Below are 6727 nucleotides of genomic sequence, written 5' to 3'. Positions count from 1 at the left end.
AACCCGGTGTTTATCCAAAATATAAAGGAAAATACGGAGCGCAAAACAAAAACACGTCTGGTCACTACGAAAGAGTATCTAGTGGACATTCGCCTAATGATGAACCGCGCTGGTTACACGGAAGCTCAGGAACTCGAGCGGGTGTACGAAAATCTGCTGCCCGAATACCAGTTGTACGTGAGACGCATGGACTTCCGCACATTCAACCAGTTAACACAAATGGTGATCAACTTTGAGATCACCCGGGAACGCGAGCATCAACGTCAAGCCAGAACCAGGACAGGATCAGCAGCGATGTTAAAGCGGGGAACCGGCGCAACGAGCCCCAAACTCAAATCACAGTGGACGACTTCGAACGCAGGAGCGGTGCCTAAAGAGGGAAAGGATCCAGGAACGATAGGCAATTCCAGCAGCGAGCAACCGGTGGACACACGTAATGCGTGCTGGAACTGCGGAGTGCTGGGACACTTTGGCAGGGAATGCCGTGGAACTCGGACTCAATGCTGCTGGAACTGTGGCCGCCGGGGAGTGAGGACCATCGACTGCTGCCAGGCCAAGGAGACTGGAAACGCCCACCGCCCCTCATCAAACCCAGGACAGATGAGAGGGCAGACGAGCGAGTCCTAGGGTTAGCGGGTGTCATACGTCCGCGAGATGGCAGGCTTGCCGCCGAGGCAAGCATCGAGGCTGAGGTGATGATAGCGACGCTGGACGCGGGGGCCACGTGGAGTTTCCTCAGCGAGCAGAAGGCACGACTCATCGAGACCTCGGCTAACAGACGAACAGTGCGAACAACAATAGCTTTGGCAAATGGGACAAGGATGGAACTAACGCGGGCAATTCAAGCAGAGGTACGACTCGGACAATCACGGGCTAGCCTCCTGATGCTGGTCCTGCCATCGGCTCTCGACGACGTGCTACTCGGATTGGATTTCTTTGCCGCTATTGATGCCAAGCTGCAAGTAGGAGGGTTGCTCATCCCCTTGAGCAGAGCCAACCACGTAACCACGGAGTGTCACCGACCAGCAAAGACAAGCAACGACGACGCCTGCACGGTCGTTACATCACCAGGGAGGACAAGGATTGAAGATGATCCCGGCACCTGCAACCGCGAGGTGGCCGGCGGGTCATCATCGACGACGAGGACAAGCAAGGACGACGCCTGCATCCGCGAGGCGGTAGTCACACGACCAGGGAGGACAAGGAAGCAAGATGATCCCGGCACCTGCAACCGCGAGGTGGCCGGCGGGTCATCATCGACGACGAGGACAAGCAAGGACGACGCCTGCATCCGCTAGGCGGTCGTCACACTACCGGGGAGGACAAGGAAGCAAGATGATCCCGGCACCTGCAACCGCGAGGTGACCGGCGGGTCATCATCGACGACGAGGACAAGCAAGGACGACGCCTGCATCCGCGAGGCGGTCGTCACACTACCGGGGAGGACAAGGAAGCAAGATGATCCCGGCACCTGCAACCGCGAGGTGACCGGCTGGTCAGCATCGACGACAAGGAAAAGCCACCTTACCACCTTAGCAGTGAGAACGAGGACCACACAGGACGACGCCTGCATCCGCGAGGCGGTCGCCATAGCAGCATGGAGGACAAGGATGCGAGATGACCCCGGAACCTGCAACCGCGAGGTGAACGGCGGGCCATCAGCAACGACTAGAACAAACCCGGACGACGCCTGCATCCGCGAGGCGGTCGTCTCGTCAGCAGAGGCAACAATTGTACGAGAAGACCACGGCACCGAACGAGACCGAACTTGGAGAGGCGCTCTTGGCCCCGCACGACTGAAAGCCACCCAACAGAACCCGTTTCGCAGCAGGCCAGAAGACTTACCAGTATCACTTAGGGCAGCATCACAGACGCAACGTTAGCCTTAGGAGGTGCACAGCCCGACGACGGAGCAGCGAGGGGGTCAGAGGCCCAGCCAGCTGCCACAAGCCAGCTCGGACCCAGCTCAGCAGAGCCGATAGCATCATGGGTACAGGAATTCCTGGAGGAAGAATTGGCGAAATTCGACGGCATGACCGACGTGTCCAACATCGCCGAGCACGTGATATTGATGCGCGACGATCGCCCGATCAAACAGCGATACTATCCACGGAATCCAGCCATGCAAGGGATAATTCACTCGCAAGTAGACGAGTTACTACGGGATGGATGCATCGAGCCTTTCAAAAGCCCACACAGTGCCGCTATTGTGTTGGTGGGCAAGAAGACTGGAGAAACTGCATGTGTGTGGACTTTGGTCAACTCAATGCACGATCGGTACCGGACGCATACCCCCCTGCCGAGGATAAATTCAATCTTGGAGAGATTGCGGAACGCTAAGTATATTAGCACATTGGACTTGAAAAGCGGGAATTGGCAGATACCCATGGACAAGGCAAGCCGTGAATGCACCGCGTTCACAGTACCAGGACGATGTCTTTTCCAATGGCGTGTTATGCCATTTGGACTCCACGCGGCACCCGCAACAGAGGGCACTCGTCAGCGTCATCGGAGCAGATATGGAACACCACGCGTTCGCATATCTCGATGACATCATCATTATTGGAACGACATTGGAGGAACACGTCAGGAATCTCAAAGAAGTGTTGAGGCGCTTACGACAAGCGAACCTCAGACTTAACCGGAAGAAGTGCCTCTTCTTCCAGCGCAGGTTGGTGTACCTAGGGTACGTCGTTAGCAAGGAAGGAATTCACACCGATCCCGAATAAGATCGCCGCGGTCCAGAAGCTCGCAGCTCCAACCAGTGCACGAGAACTACGCCGATGCCTGGGTCTCGCCTCCTGGTACAGGCGATTTGTCCCAAACTTTGCAGCCGTGGTGCAACCGATGTCACAGCTAATTCGGAAAGGCAAGAAATGGACGTGGGAAATGCCACAACAGCAAGCGTTCGCACAACTAAAGGAACTACTGACCGAGGCGCCAGTTCTCGCGTGTCCGGATTTTACCAGTAAGTTCTCTTTATAGACTGACGCCAGCGACTACGGACTAGGAGGAGTACTAACCCAGCCGAGTGCCGACGGCGAGAGGGTCATTGCATATGTGAGTCGGAAACTATCGAGGGCGGAGAAGAATTAGTCGCCATCAGGAAGCTGCGTTGCTACTTGGAAGGATACAGGTTCGTCGTCGTGACGGACCACCTGGCCCTCAAGTGGCTCAACACGATCGAAAATCTCACGGGACGAATCGCACGATGGGCGCTGGAACTCCAACAGTTTCAGTTCGACATACACTACCGGAAAGGGCGACAGAACGTTGTCGCAGACGATTTGTCACCGCTGCCGCTCGAGGCCCTACACACAATCATCGAGGAGCAGAACACATGCGCATGGATACGACGACGCACACAGGAGACACTGGAGCGACCAGAGAAGTACCCTGATTATACCCAGGAGAACGGACAATTGTACAGGAACGTAGGACAACGGCCCCTGGAGGAAGATTTCACCATGGAAGCTGTGCGTAGGCAAGGAAAAACGGCAGCGTGTGCTGCAAGAATGTCACTACCAACCAGTCGCGGGACATATGGGAATACGCAAGACAACGACAAGGGTATGACAAGGGTAGCGAGCCTTTAGCTACCATTTGCGCCGACTTCGTTGGACCACTGCCGAGATCCAAACAAGGTAACACAGTGTTATTAGTCTTCTTAGATATTTTTTCCAAATGGGTGGAGCTGATACCTCTCCGCCGTGCCACTGCAACATACTTGGAGAAAGCTTTTTGCGACAGGATCCTCAGCCGATTTGGGATACCGCGGAAGTTCATCTGCGACAACGGGACTCAATTTACCAGTCGTTCCTTTAAGGCGTTTTGTAAGCGGGCAGGAATGACACTGGAGTATACCGCGCCGTACAATCCACAGAAAAACCCGACGGAGAGAGCTAACCGGACAATCAAGACCATGATCGCACAGTACATCGAAGCACCACATAGTACATGGGACACCCTGCTTCCGGAGATTTCATTGGCAATCAATAGCAGCGTGTCCGACACAACAGGATTCAGTCCGGCGTTCCTGGTCCAAGGGCGAGAGCCGAGACTACGTACGAAGAAGTCACGCCAGGATCCGGAATAGTCGCTACCGATCCCGAAACCATGCCGAAACAGCTATACGAGGTTTCCCAGGCGGAAAGTGACAACACACAGCGAGCATCGGCGGAACAGGGACGCCACTACAACCTACGACGAGTCGATTGGAGACCAACCATTGGCAGCTTGGTGCTAGTGAAGCAACACGTGCTATCGAAAGCCAAGTTAGCCCCACGGTACGAGGGCCCGTATAAGGTCACCAAGTTCGTTTCACCCAACATAGCCAGAGTTCGCCACACGGAGACTGGACAACGGCGCACCGCCGGGGTAGCCGACCTGAAAACCTTCCAGCAACACGACGACGAGGAACAGCAGGACAGCGTAGACGGTGAGCACCCGCTCGACCGCAACACAGACGACTAGCAAGGACTAGCAAGCGGATTAGTATAATACACTATATAACATCGGTAGTAGTACTTCGTTAGGGTATTTTTAGGTTCAAATATCGCACCAGACTATTGTCCTGTAGAGCATAGTCTGTTCATAGGCCCAGGGATATAACCTCGTTTGTATCCCACAGCACTTAGTACGACCATGGACGACGAACAGATCGAGGAGCCGCGGCGACAGTGGGCAGAAGAACGCCAAAACGACTCCCCAGTATCAACGCCGGTTCGAGGGGTTCGACGACGAGGGAAACGAGGCCGAACCCGCCCGAGGGAGGTCACAGTTTGACGACATAAGCACGGAGCTTTTCCCCAGTACCGAGAGCGCCCTGCACCGATACCTCTACCCGGAACCGGATTCGTGGCTGCAGTCGGAGAACGAGCTGACAGCAACACCGACCGCTTCATCCGCCTCGGTCGGGCTATCGCCAGCCCAAGACACCGACGAGCTGGACTTGTCGTTTGGCAGCAGCGACCTCCAGACTCTCATACTCCATTGTCGTTGCCCTCACCCTTACAGCGACAGCCCTTTCACTCGCACTTTTCACTTTCACTTTTCCATAATTTCCTCCTTATATACTTGCTTTATGCTCTGCTCTTTCGACGGCTCGTGCCGTCGCTCTCTCTGCTTTACCTTACAATATAACTTAGAAGATAATAATGGAAAATTATAAACTTAATAATATAATCCTAGACTTCATGATTACTCTTCCAAATGCTTAATAAAAATATAAAACAAGGTAACTTCCTAGTGAAAACTTAATCAGATATAACAAAACTTCTTAAAAAATCATCATGGTGTCCCTTCTAAGTACTTAAACCTACCAATTATAACTACTCATAACCTACCAAAATTGTGCGTCGTCACAAGATCAAAATTCATTTCTATTAGATAAAGAAAAAAAACTAGATTTATTTAACTTTACAATTTTGATTTGTATTTGTTCAGAATTATTTACATTTTACTTTAAATTTTGATTTCAATTCTTGTCAGAAACCACTTTGGAAAACAAAATTCGCCTCTACAAATCCATACTAAAGCCGCTATACAGCTCTGGGGGACTGCTTGCAACTCAAATATTGGGATACTTCAGCGTTACCAATCAAAAACTTTGCGACACCTTGTCAATGCTCCGTTTTACATATCTTATGCGAATATCCACAAAGATCTTAATATTCCAACCATTAAAGAAGAAATAAAGAAAACTAGTAAGAAATACATCGACAGACTCCACAACCACGAAATAATTTAGCCTTAAGTCTATTAGACAATAGCTTAACAGTAAGAAGACTGAAAAAATACAACATTATCGATCTCCCCGATAGATAAATCTAACAAACTGAAAATATGTTATATATAAAAGCAGGGCTCATTGGGAAACTGAAAATTATTTCTGTTAATTGAATATTAATTATACAATTTACTTATTGTTTAAACAAACAGATTGTAAAAATAAAGAGAGAGAGAGAGAAAAAAAAATTCTTGTGATGTGCTCTGCTCTGCTGCAGCGGCCGCTGCACACTATGGCCCCTCAGCGACGCCATCGTTTGGCGGTGCCGCGATCAATACCCCTTATACCTCCGTATGCCTCACAGACGCCACGTTATGCCACAATGTACCCAGCACAAGTTCACAGTCATCGAGCAGCCAGCAGATGCGCCATCATCATGGACACTATGGAAGTGGCAGGAACTATTATGATATGGGTGGTGCTGCTGCTGGCGGAGGCTACAGCAGTGGTCATCATCAACATCAGCATCAGCAGCAACTTGACAAAGAGAACCTCGACTGGCAGCTGACCAACGACTCCTGGGCACGCCGTAGGCCACCACAACAGCAGCAAGCGCAGCAAACGGCGATGGGAATGGTCATGAATATGGGCTTGGGCGTGAATATGGGTTTTGGCGGTGCTGGTGCCGCCATATCCTCGTCCAAAGCAGCATCGGGGCGAAGCACGCCGCGCCCAAATACCTCGCCGCACTCTATGAATCTGGGCGATTCGACGATGCTCTACGATAAAAACAAATGAGATCCTTTTTGGCGGCTGCTAAATGCTAATGCTACAACAACAAAAAACAACAACAACTACTACACTTTACAGTCAACACTCAAAAGGGCATGGGAAGGGGATTCGGACCAGTCTGTTGTCCCACTGTCCCACCATTAATTCCGCAAAACTATTTGTAGAACATAAAAAAAAAACAAAAACCAAGGACAGATAATTCATCTC

General features: G+C 51.5%; 1 pseudogene; it reads left to right on the top strand.

Annotated features, from left to right (window-relative positions):
- Window positions 1-294: 294 nt before the first annotated feature.
- Window positions 295-6526, top strand: LOC117590178 (annotated as a pseudogene).
- The last annotated feature ends 201 nt before the right edge of the window (window positions 6527-6727 follow it).

Source organism: Drosophila guanche, unplaced genomic scaffold, assembly GCF_900245975.1.
Source record: "Drosophila guanche unplaced genomic scaffold, DGUA_6, whole genome shotgun sequence".
In the NCBI taxonomy this organism is placed as follows: Eukaryota; Metazoa; Arthropoda; class Insecta; order Diptera; family Drosophilidae; genus Drosophila; species Drosophila guanche.
The sequence above is the reverse complement of the archived record's forward strand: the minus strand, read 5'-3'. Positions and strand labels throughout refer to the sequence as shown.